General features: G+C 42.7%; 1 protein-coding gene across 1 annotated transcript in view; it reads right to left on the bottom strand.

Moving 5' to 3' along the window:
- Positions 1-13531, bottom strand: part of AGPAT3 (1-acylglycerol-3-phosphate O-acyltransferase 3) — a 68557-nt gene that overhangs the window by 49295 nt on the left and 5731 nt on the right. The window contains exon 2 of the mRNA XM_031062157.1: positions 7406-7480. The gene's annotated coding sequence lies outside the window, so the exon portion shown is untranslated. The remainder of the gene's footprint in view (positions 1-7405; positions 7481-13531) is intronic.

The following is a 13531-nucleotide window of genomic DNA, read 5'->3' on the forward strand; positions in this document are numbered from 1 at the left end:
ATATTCAACAAACACACTTTTCCATGTGCTATCACATTAAAAGTGTAAACTTGGAGACAGAGGAATTGTGACAGCAGCAGATTCTGCCCAAAAGAGATAGTGCCTGACAGCACAGAAAGAAAAATCTTCTGTGAAAAGGCTTCTTGGAAGTAACTGATGAAAAGACAAACCCTGACAATCAATCTTCTGGTTCATTTTTAACTGATTAATGGCTTGCATACAAAAAAAGAATAATTATGGCAGCTGGGAAGCAATCTGAACATGAAGTGCATTGAGGTGTTAACACCACAGGCACCATGGCCATGAAGAATGGAGCCACAGGACTGGGATGCAATTGTTCCTCATAAGACAGTAAAGACAAACACTAGGAAGGGAAATAAACCACTTCAGGCAAAAAAAGGCTGCTGAAACCAGAACAAACAGGTATCAGCTGGTCAAGAGTAAGTTCAGGCTTGAACCCTTGAGAAGAGCAAATCTCTGGGAGAAGTTTTTGAGAACAATAAACCTACATGCTTAAGGAAGCCCTATTATGACAAATTACCAGCTTTCTTTAGCTCTGACTGGTTTTGTATTTGTTCCACCTAAATATTCATCAAAGGGTCTATGAAAGTATCACCAAAAGCAGGTGGTTCAGCTGCCAGTGCTGGTGGGGAAGGTGATACTGTGAATTACAGAGCTGGGGGGAAGTAAAGTATAAAAACTTACCATAACATTCCTGCATAGCTATACAACAAATACTGTTACATTTAAAATAACAACATTAGCCATTTTGTTTTCATTAAAATCCACACATGCAGCTATGGCAATAAAAAGTGTTCATTAAAAAAGCTCAACAAGTCAGGAGCAGTATCTCATCCTGCTCCCCATTATCCCACAACAAAAGGATCCCTAAAACCAGTGCAACACAAGTTGAGCTGCTCCTTGGAACAAACACATTCTCTGGTCCTGAAGCAATTCTTGAAAACTTCCTCCATGGGCTATCAAAAGGATCCTTGCCTTTTTCACTGCCTGTGTACAGCAACTCTCATGCAGACATTTTGGTTAAACTGATAAAACCGAGGTCAAAGTTCCCAGAATTAAAGAGTGCAACTGGTAAGAGAATAATTTCTGGTTCAAGACTGAAGCACAGCAGTGTTATGCAAGAGAACAGGATCTGAAAGCAAGCTTTGATCTGGCACTGTTTATTGTACTGCTGCTGGCTAAGAGGTACCTGAGCCCCAAAGAATGAGAGAGAAGCTCTTCCCGCTTGAGATCCTCACCTTTCTGACTTGGAAAAAAAAATGTATTGAGAGATACAAAAAACACCATGTACTGGACACTGCAAGCTGAATCAAACTGCTTTTCTGATGTCTTCTAAAGTGGAACAAACAGATTTAGGCAGTACATTGAGGATGAGAGTCACATTTAAGCATACACGCACAAGTATTTTTCCATTTCAAAAGTCCTGCAATTAAATATAAATGTGCATGCACTTAAACACACAGTTTCTTTCTTGCACAGTACCTTGTACTGAATTCAATATAACCTTCAAACCCAAGTTTCCATTAGCTACTTTGTGATACCACAGCTTTGAAAATATTCTCAGTGCTCCAAGGCATACAAGACTCTAAAGTGGCCATTCACAACTTGATCTTCAGCATCATCTCACAAGGAGAACATTTCATTCCCTTTTATTTCCTCCACCCCTTCTTCCCTTATTCTTAAATAATTTATTCAAACTACTGAAAGTATTTTCTGGTCAGCTTTCTTCCTCACTATAGGAAGCATTAATATCTTTAAATCCCTGGTACCCCAGCTTGGTTCCCTGTCTAAAGGTCATCTTCTATATAATAACCTGATATTGATGGACTGATGTCAGGGGGAAAAGGGGGAGAAATGATAATGTATTTTTAATCACAAGCTGAATTTCTCCCTAGATAGAAAAGCTGATTTCATGGCATGCCCCTCTTCAATGTCTTATGGAATCATCCATCACTGACAGAATGACTTCAAGAAATTCCTTCCTGCTACCATCCCACAACTATGACCATCACCTCTCAGCAAGAGAGCCTCTAAAAACAAAACACTGCCTTAAAGTTAACTGGAAATGATTGACTTGAAGGTGCTTTCAGAAAAAGAAGTCTTTCACTCACAGCAGGAAACCCAGAGAGGATGTCAGTAAGTTATGATGGGTGTACAACAAATAATCAGAAGTGGTTTCCCCCCTCATAATCCAAAACTGACCGGTGAACCTTCTTGCCACAGCTGTCAGAGGTGGTGTGAGTAGAGAGAAAAGAGAACTGGAATCCTGAATGACACAGAATTGACAGAGCAAATGCCAGCCACTGTGTTGACTGTAAATTCTTTGGTAAGGAAATCCATTATAAGCCACTACTGACCTGGATGGACCAATAACAGACAAATTTTCTCCTTTCCAAGATGGAAATTAGACTTCTTCAGCAAACAAAGCTATTCACTTTCCATTGCAACCTGCAACAAAACCCTTCCGCTTTGAGCTTTTCTCAAAGACAAGACAAGCAAGAATGAAATGGGTGAATGTATCTGTGACCTCATAATTCCACAAAATTCTGTGTTCAGTCATCAGGAGAACCTGAGCTCCAGCAGCCCATCAGTTCCATCTAACTCTGTCCCTAACCATGTGGAGCCAGGGCTCTGATGGATAAACATCCTGGAGCAGGCTCAGCTGTGGCAGCCTAAAACATTACTGCCCTCTCTTGTCCATCCCAGCCTTCTGCCAGGGATCACTGCTCCACAGCACTGAGTGCCACTTTAACCCCCTGATGAAGGTGGTTCTTATCATCATTCATTTTTTACAGGCAAACTGCTCTGTAATTTTCCAGCTGTGAACTGCAGGGGTGAGGCAGCTGCACATGGTCATTTCTGCAGTGGTTGCAACACCTGGAGGAGGTGATGCCTGAGGTCATTGCAGCAGGTTTGATGTAACTCTGGTCCAACTTGGAGAGCCTGAATTATCCTTGGTGAAAGAGGCTGTAATTCTGCTGTTGCTAGAGCCCAGAATCAGGGTAAGACCTGGGCAGGTTAACTCAGTAGAGCACTACAGTGCTGGAAAACTTTCATCTCACTCTAAGCTTCAAATGGGACAGAATTTCAAATACAGGACAGGAAACCATGGCCATGTGAAAATGAAGCTGGAAAACACACAGCTGCCCTAAGCAACCAGGGCAGAACCAAGTGAAGTGTGCCCTGTCCTGGGAAATCTAATCCCAGTTTCAGTCCAGACAGGTTTAGTCCCAAGAGCAAATTCTTACAGCCTTGCAATTTCTTGCAGCCTGGTTAGCTCTGAGGGTTTCCCATGACATATCCCTGATTAAAGGCCTACATGACAAACAGCATAAGAGAGTAAGTGTAAGAGGGGAATTTGAGCAGGCTTAGCCAAGTGTTTGGGAATGCTTGGGGTTTTAGATGGGTTTATTAATGAAATTTAAATAGTGAATAAATCTTGAATGTTGATGCAAGCTCATCCATAAGTGTTGCCTAAATTGACTTCTGGGAAGAAGCAGGCTCTCAGAAAGTACCTAAATTATTTTCTTAAATGACCACTAATTGTAATTTTTTTTCTTATTACAATGTAGAATGTAAGTCTGTCACTTTCAGAGTAATTCCAAGAATTGTTTTTTTCTTTTAAACACTGGAATACTCTTTTACCTAGAATAAGCCCATTATAGAAAATGTTTATAGCAATAGCAGAACACAGAGCTATGTAAAGCACAGCCTTGCATAGAAACAAGGAGAGCTGCTGTAATCAGCATTGAAACACTACTGAGAGAGACCTGAGTGTGGGACACAGACACAGGAGCGATCTGCAGAGTAAGGGATAAGCTTAACTTGCTAATTTCTCCTCCTCTTTCACTTTTTCTTAAATAACAAACAAACAAACAAAAATCTGTTGCGAACATCCTTCCTCTGGCTTCCATCCTTCCTCATCATTTCCTCTGGCTGAGCAGCACATCCTTTTCACTACAGTGGTCTCTGCCACCTTCATTTTGTGCCCTCCCTCAAACCCTGGGGCTGAGGGTCCCTGAACTGCCCCCAGGTGCTGCATCAGCTGTTCTCCTAATGCTGTGATGTTTTCTTTGGTGTGCAATAGATTAATAGGCAGCTTTTAGAGCTGTAGGTCTTTAAGTGGACTTTAGTCATGAAAAAAAAAAATCCTAAACACAATTCTTCATAATTACCCAGTAACAAGAAGCAATTGATCATTAACTTTCACACTCTGATCTTCCACAAGCAGACTTCCCAGTTACACCAAATTAATCATTTCCTTAGGAACTCCCAGGCAAAGGTAACAGGAAGGAGCTGTCTCATGGGATTTGAGAACTGCAGGGAATCTTTGGCAGAAATACCTTTCCTTTACCAGCTTTGAGTCTGCAAGGTTCCAAAATGAAAATCTGTAGGATTAAAACTCTCAGCCACCCTGTCCTTAGCATTCTGCACTAAGGCAAAAGTCTTTTAAAGAAACCTTTAAAATTCTGAACTGCTGCAGGTAAGATCTGAAGAGCCAACAGTGAAACAGGCTGCATTTTCTATCATATCTCATTCCAGGACAAAACAAGGAAAAAACAGTTTGATACACCTCTATCCTGAGAAAAATAATATTATTCTTTGTTATGGGTGAAGTAATTTCATAGTCAATGAGATGATAATTTTGAATGCATCACCTCTTCAGGCTCTCAGAAAAACTGTACATCTGCATACTCATCCTATAGATATTTATACTCATACCAGGGAATAGTGTCTAACAATAAAATAACAATAAAAAATTCAAAATACAATCTTTACTAGAGCTAACAGTGGAGGTGGAGAAGGCCTAGCTCATCTTCTGTACACTGGAGTTTTGAGCCATCTTTTTTCCCCTTGTTCACACAAGGAAAGTTTTTTAATACCATCTTAATAGCATTTTTAATTAACCAGAAATACACATAAATAATAGATTTCCAGAAGCCTGATGAGGCTTGCAATCTAAAATAACAATGTAATTAATTCCTAGGAGGAAGCATTCTCTTTACACTGCCCTTCCTTGGTCAAACACACCGAGAGAGTAAATTTGGTTAAAAGCAGGGAGAGGGAGGGGAAGAAACCAAGTCAAACAGAAGAGCACGCAGCTGAGGAGACAAAAATACTTGTGATCAAAGGGTGACACGGCAAGGGTGTTTTATTAATCTTGCAGAGCCCAGGGAGCAGCCCTGCCAAGGGTCTGGCCATGCTCCTCCCCATGGCCACACCACTCCACGTGTGACAGGCACAGAAATCCTCACCAGACCCCTCTGCCTGGCCAGCCAGGGCTGGCACGGGCCCCAGCTGACAGAAGCAGGTGCTGGCTATTTTTATGTCTAAACTGCACTTTACATCTGCCCTGCTCTCAAGTTCAAAGGGAGAAGCAGCCACAGCAACCCCACTGTGCTCCCAGCTCAGCCATGGAGGAAGGGTTTGGATGAGCAGGTTGTGGCCCTGGAATGGGCTGCAGGAATGGGCTGCTCCAACCACCACCACAAAGCAGCATCTGTCTGATGCTGCACAAGCTGTGAGATGCCCAAAAAGGCCTGAGCCCTCGTCCCCCCTGCACCACACCACCCACCCCTGGCAGCACCAGGGTGTGGGGGTGAGCCTGGGCTGATCTCAGGGATTGTGGATACTGAAATGTCCGCACAGTTTGTAAATAAAGGAGCCTGGCACTGAATTCATACATTGAAGTAATAATCTAATCTTACACTGATTTACAAGTGTTAACGGATTCACCAGCTCACTCTCACAGTACAGATCACAAAGTTCCCTATTTGGAACAGAATCGAGTGGCCAGGTATGTGCAAGGAATCATATCCACAGCAGTTCATCTGCAAATTGAGAATGACTTGAAAATCCACTTCAAGTCATCCTCTTGCTACAAAATCTCAGCTTCTAGGATTAGAAACCTTGTGGAAGATTATTCATTCCCTCATCTCACAGCTAAAAGGAAGCCAGAATTACTATATCCCAGACTGTAGCTGAAGCCATTCAGGGAAAGCAGCTTTCCTATCAAGGGACCATCTTTTCAGTGAGATCCATTACATAGCTCAGGGTTTGACTGGAGTATTTAGTATCCTTTTTTTTCCCCATAAACACAAGAGCTGAGCAGTCTTCTAATCTTTGAGATCATAAATGCCCAGCTTCTACAGCTGCAGTAATTAAACCAACTTCTCATTCCATTACCCACATCAAGTCTCTTCCTCAGCATCTGCTCTATTCCCACACTGCACTCTTCAATCAAACCAAGATAAGCTATTTTCTAAGATCAGCTGACTTGTCTGTCCCTCAAGACATCACCGGAGCCAAAAGGATTCTGAGCAGATATGATGCATCTTGCTAAATATCCAAAAGGTCTCTCGTAAAGGGAAAAAAAAAAAGTACACGTCAATGCAAGTGGTTATTTTTAGCACCTGAGTTGTTCTATATTTATTCCTTTATGTCTTTCTAAAAGAAGCACAACCTCTGATGAAGCATTGCCATAAAATACACCCTCCTGGGAAGTCTGCTTTATGACTCCCGGCTACTGAGCGCTGCAACAAGTACCTCACAGCACCCATTCAGCCACGCAAGATTAAGGGTGCACGCAGAACACAGAACAATGCTTCCTCACGTCCAAAGAAGTGCTTCAAACAACCCAAACCCAAAAACCAAGCCAACCCATCCACACAGAAAGCAAACTCCTCAGTATAATCTGTCATTCTCATTAGATGCCACTCTTCAGACTCAAGCTTAAAACTGCCACTTTTAAGTATTTCTAATTGTCTAACCCCCCCAAAAAAACCCCTCAAGAAACCTTGTGAGTTACCTGTTAAAAACAACACAAACCACAACCCCAAACTCCAGGACACACCACACTTCAACAAACCCTTAAGTTAGCAGGAACAGCAGCAGCTCAGCTCATACAAATACTCACACTATAAAACACTAATTTCTTCCTTATCCTCTTCCTTTATAGCTTTTACCTTCTTGTCCCGAAGACTCCTGGCCCTCTACCTCCAATATATTTACCCCAAGAACCTTGTGCCTCTGATCTTATGCAAATTAGCTGAAGATTTATTTTCAAGGGCAAGATACAGTTAATCAAAGGTGTGGTGTGGCTTATTTGTGTGGGAAGTGATATGTCAAATGAACAGGAAAAGCAGAACTGTGTCAAGGAAACCTCTGCTAGTTGCAGTAAGAAGAAAATAGTTTAAGACAGGGTCTTACATTAGCAAAACCAGGAAGAAAACTTGCATTTTGAAGCTAACAGTATTTTAATTTGCTGCTCTAAAAAGACAGCTGTTATCTAGCCACAGCTATTTTAGATTTTTGCATCATGCTAGATCTCTCAACACACCCATTGAAACAGCAGGACTTGGGATGGGGTAAAGACAATACATACCTCTGTGTGTTAACTTGAAATCTCTCTCTTCTCTGCCCTTGAAGAACTCTGTTTTCCTTCCAGGTACCCCCCTACCTATAAGACAGACATGTCCCATCACTCAGCTGTGCCCTTTAAGTATTTTACCAACTGGCATTACCTGCACATGGACAGCTCTCTGACCCCAGGGTAACCACAGATGGTTGAGGGGCTCCATAGTATGAAAACATGCTCAGCACACTCACTGATATCAGATAAATAGGTTTGGTCACTGGCAAGTTATTGCTACCTTCATGCAGGGCAAATCACCCAAGTTACAGATTTTCCACAAGATAAAAGTGGGGATCTTCAAAAAATAATACACTTTGGAAGTTAAAAACATACATGCCCTAATTACCTCAATCTCAGACTGACCTTTGTATATTTGTCTACAAAGACCTTGCACTAAGTAACTGTTGCACTATGGAAGCCAGAATGACTCCAGGTTAATTTAAAAACAAGCTGTTCTGAAAGCTTCTAACTGAACAAACCCACCTAACTCTGTCTTGTTGTGAAATATTTTCCCTACTGATTAAAATGTTTCCCATGCAGCTGTGATTTCATTTTAGTCTTCTGCAGAAAACTGAAGCCAAGAAAATATCTAGTTTGAATTCAAGGATCCTCTTGTCATAGCAACATAAAATTCACCAAAAAAGGCAATTCTCTCACTGTTGCTCCTTCTCTACTAACAAAAAAAAAAGTTTATCACTATAAAGTACCCCAAAACAAGACAACAGAAGCATGCAAAACCTTAGTGAGAAATCAGATGTTTTTTATCCTCTCTGATTATTAAAAGAAAAACCCAACAAAACACATGCACTAAACAAAATGAAGTTAGTTTTGCTTAAAGAAAGTTCATCTGTGGCAGAAGGAGCACATCTGATTTATTCTTAGTTACTAGATTAAAAGCTATTTAGTTCACATGAAAATTCAGAGGCAGTTTGTCTATCTTTTGTGAATTAGATAATCCCTTTTTCAAAATGGATTAAATTCCAGAATAAGCATGTCAAGAGAAGTTTGTTCAGAAAGCTGCACTGTGAATGAAATGGAGTTTGCCTCTTGGCAATCTTCACTTTTCCTCTATTACTTAATGCCCAAACTTGGCTGTTCTATAGATTTTTATAGTATTTGGGTGTCAAACTGACCACATACAGCCTGTGCACTGAAAAGCCAACACGCAGCCAGGTAGAAGCCATTTGTAATTACAGTTCACACATCCTTCTCATCTCCCTGATGTGCTCCTCTGAGCAGACACCCTCCACATCTGAGCTGGTTCCTCAACACAGGCCACAAACACAAACCCCCCCAGAACACAAAAAACAGAGGGGATCACTCCCTGGGCCAGCCATGAGCACACAAGGGATAAAAATAATTTCTTTCAGAGGAATTAAAACTGCAACATGACCTCTGGCACCTGCCCCTGCTATGAGAAGGTGGAAAAAGCAACAGGGGAAGTCCAGCAAGAACACATCCAACTCCCAGACACAGCCAGCATCAAAGGCAGTAGTTAAACAGAGGGCTAAGTAGCTGCCTTTGCACTTTTATATTTGATATTAACCACCATTTCTGCAGCTCTCAATCCTTTGTGATCTGCTTTGCCTTCTGCTGAGGCCCCTCCAGCCTCTTGTGCCACTGTTCTTTCCTCAATATTTGCCCTGCCTTCTGTCATCTTCCTCATCACTGCTGAACACCATCACTATTTTCAGCTTTATTTTGTACCATTCTGCTTCAAAATGTCCTTTCCCAAGACAAAGCTGAGCACAGAAGCATGGTCTGTTGGTTTAAACTGCCTTCCAAATAAGCCTGGCCTAAATCCCCCATAGGCACACTTGGGATATGGGACACCTGGGTGGTTTGTTATATAACTCATATATAACTTATATTATATTATATTAATATATTCTATATATCATATATATCATATATATATCATATATATTATATATATCATATATATTATATATATATATATATAACACATATATTATGGTTATCCTAGTCCTAAAAACTCTAGGCACCACTGCCTTCCCTCAGCAACTCCTTCCCTTGAGATGGCAACACTGAAGGAGGTTTTGCTAAATTTGCCTTCCTTTCCCCAGCCCAGCAAAGCAGAGACACCACTCCAAGTGCAGTGCCTCAATCCCCTGAAGTTCCTCAAGAATGGGGACAGGAGGCACAAACCTGGAAATTGGGAAGGTCCAAAGGGCTGGAAGCCCAGCAAAAATGCTGTATAGGATAATCAAAATGGACAAAAGGTGGGTGTGCACACACATGTGCACGCACAGGCATGAAAATGTGAGGAGGGCAGGTTAAGTAGATTCAGGATCCATCTCTTGCTTTTTATGCATCACTGCTCACACACCAAGTCATGGCACAAAGTTTTGTTCCCCTGTTCCACTATGTCCATTCCAAGACACTGATCACAATGGTTTTCCTTTGTGACGACTGTCTTAGATGGAGACCCACGCTGGGGATTCCAACTTTTTGGAGCAGATGTGTGAGACTGAAATTACCTCATCAGTGTCCACAGCAGCCACCTGTGACTCCCAGGGCCCTGCAGATATTTGCATCCAGCCTTTTGTGCAGGCAGAACCAGGCAGAAGGTGCCATCTGCATTGGGCAAGACATGAGGTCCTGGCCTGGAAATACCTTTCCATGGGCTGGAAATACCTTTCCATGGGCTGCAGTCAGCAGGACTAGCAATGAACTGTCCCCACTGTTCATGTGACAGTGGTCCTGGTCAAGGCCCCAGGCTGGAATTAGTACTGCTCACCCTGCCTGGGGATCCATAGAAGGCAGAGGCCCAGGTTACCTTGTTGAAAACTCCCACTACATGGTGGTAAAAGGTCTGGAAGACGTCTATGGAAACCCTGACCATAACTACACCTACCCCACATCAGCTTACAGCTTCTGGACTGAGGTTCATGAGTCTTTACAGGCAGCAGTCGCTCTCTTGAGCAAGGCCTGAGCAGCTAAAATTCCATTCAAGGACACCACGGGGTGGAAGAAGGCTTTGACTGTGCCTCTTCTCACAGCAAAACTCTGTGCCTGCTCCTTATTTCACACATTGAGAAGAATGGCATCCAGCTGGATCAAGCTTTGTCACTGGGCAAGAAAAAAAGCAGCTGCAAAACTTGAGAGAAAGCTCCTTTTCTGTCTTCCCCAAACAACAGGATGTGCAAAAAGGTGACACCCTGGTCTTTTGGGTGAGCTTCTGGAGAGCTGATGGTGAAAAACACTCACCCAGCCCCTGACACCACCCTAATCTCAATAATCAAGTGAGAATTAGGGCAGCAGGTTCCATAGGTCACTCAAGGGAGCAGGAAGAGAAATAAAGTTTGTTCCCACAAGAGGCTTACACAGCACTGTCAGGGAAATCACACTCTAGCTTCATGCCTGTGAAACAGGGAAGAGAATAATTTGACACTTCCTGGAGCCACAGGCCAAGGAGCAGAGATCCAGGGGACAGGTTTCCTCCAGAGAGCTCTGCAGCACATGCACAGGAAGGATGGTCATGTCGAGGGAGTAGGATAACTCACATGTAAAGAACAGGAAGAAGATAAAGCAAGTAAAACTGGAATCTGCTCTCCTGGCCTGCTCATACTGCACACTGCCCATGGGATCAAAGCAGACACAGCCACTCAGCTCCCCTAGCAAAGGGATCCTCTCCTGTGTGGAGCAAAAAACCACAGAGAACAGCTCCAAAATCCCAGCCAAAGCCCAGCATTGGCACTGAGGGGAGGAGAGGACTTTGCTAAAAAGCATTATGAGAATTACGTGCCATACTGCAGTACAGTTCTGTTGCTTGGGGGTTCTCGGTTTGGCTGTTGATATTTGCTGCCCTGAGATGCGCAGGATGTCTCTGCTTCAGCCCGCACAACTGAAGAACGAGTCTGGACTCTTCACTTTTCGGTCTTGAGGTTGTTTATTAATTCTTATCTATCTAATCCCTGCCCAGCCGAGGTCTGCTCAGCAGGGCAGCCACAGGCACTCTGACCACCCTTGGGGTGATGTTGTCCTTTTATACTACAAACTGTGTATAACATATTTACTTTTAATTCCCAATACCTATCACCCATGTCAGACAGTGCACTTCTACTCTAAACCAATCCCAAAGTGCCAACATCACAACAGAAAATGGAGAACAAAAAGAAGAAAGAAGAAGGACTAGACACACCCTGATTCCTCCATCTTGTCCCCATAACCCTCATACCAAAAATCCTAATGTCTACATTTTCACCCTGTGCATATTTTATTATTACACCATTCAAACCTGTGTGACTTTCACGTCCTCATACAAAGCTGGTAACTTGTTCCAAGGGTCAAAATCAAATCCCCAGGTGTTCTGGGCAGCATGCCAGGGTCTCCAAGCCCCTGACGGGGTTCTCGGCAGCTCTGGACATCCAAAGGGATGTGCTGAGTTCCGACAGGGGGTTTGCTTGTCTTTATAAACATTTGCTTCAGATGGACAGGTAAATTTTCAATTTTTTTTTTTCAATCTTCCTTACAATATGTACCTTCCTCACTGTGTTTATAATCCCCACAGCTACTAGAAAAAACAGGGATTAGCATGTCTGTTTGAACTACTGATAAAGACAGAAAAGCACACCACATAGTCCTTTGATATCCAGTTTGGGCAATATCCTGAGTCTGCACATTTCACATGGGTGTGTTTTCCCCCCTTCCTCCTCCAAGCACGACATTCAAACACCCAGAGGTTATCACAGCCAGATATTAACCAGCCTCTCAGGATATGAATGCCAGGGGCTCAGGGCACATTGCTGCAGGAGCCAGTTTCTTCTTCAGTGGACTCTGAGCTGATTCACAGGGCACATGAGGAGCTGAAGGCAAGGGCAGGACCTCACTTTGGCACGCACCTTGCCAGGCAGTGCAGCCACTGCTACTCAAAGTTCTGCTCTTAAACTTGACCAGTGCTGCTACAAGAAAAGCCAGAAGGCCAAATTTGGTTAAAAACAAGTCAGGGGATGTGACGGTGGTCACAGGGGTCATAGGATGAGGGAAGAGACGAGGATCTGACTTCATGTTACAGAAGGCTTGATTTATTTTTTCATTATATATATTACATTAAAACTATAATAAAAAGAATGGAAGAAAAGGTTTCATCTCAGAAGGCTAGCTAAGCTAAGAATAGAAAAAAAAAAGAATGATAACAAAGGCAGCTGCCTCAGACTCTCTGTCCGAGTCAGTTGGGCTGTGATTGGCCATTAATTACAAACAAGCACATGAGACCAATCACAGATGCACCTGCTGCATTCCACAGCAGCAGATAACCATTGTTTCCATTTTGTTCCTGAAGTCTCTCAGCTTCTCAGGAGGAAAAAATCTTAAGGAAATATTTTTAATGAAAAGATGTTTGCGACAAGGGGGTAACCTAATAAAGTCTAAGCAGGGTGGATGACAAAGGGCCAAGTCCTTACAATATTTTTTTTTTTACAGAATTGTCTTCTTGTGTCCCAGAGCACTGCAGCAAGTAACACCACCAAGGGCTTCATTGAACCACTGCTTAACAAACATTTCCCTTCCACAGCTTGCCGTGAAGCATCCCCACCTCCCACTGCTTCAGACATGCTCTGAAGATGTCTCCTACCCTGACCCTCCCTGTCTCCACTATTCTGGAGGAGTACCCAGAACCTACAGAAAGGAGATATCAAAGGAGAGAGGGAAGGTTTCCTTACATCCAGGCTCATCCTGACCTGAGCAATGTGAGGAGCAATATTTTATCTCAGGTGTGTGTGGGAAATCCCAAATCTTTATGAATATATTAGAGACTGAAAGAATTTTTCAATAATTTCTTGTTCTGTTTCTTTGCTTTCTGTGCTCCTGCTCTATATTTAATAGATGCTGGCCTATTCTCCAGCCAGAAGCACTGAGCCACTGAAATCTGAGAGAAAGCAGATCTCTCATGCACGCACATTATCAGCACCTAGATGTAAATCCTCAGTGTTGGCTCCCCAGTTAGAGAAGAACCAGCTGCAGAACAAAAGGAATAGATCTCTTTATCATGCAGTTCATTTGTCTTACAGGGGTTGGACAACAGAGAACAGCCAAACTGGGGGGAGAGGGATGAAAAGAAAAAAAAAGGTCAGT

The sequence above is a fragment of the Geospiza fortis genome, unplaced genomic scaffold (assembly GCF_000277835.1).
Source record: "Geospiza fortis unplaced genomic scaffold, GeoFor_1.0 scaffold17, whole genome shotgun sequence".
Classification (NCBI taxonomy): Eukaryota; Metazoa; Chordata; class Aves; order Passeriformes; family Thraupidae; genus Geospiza; species Geospiza fortis.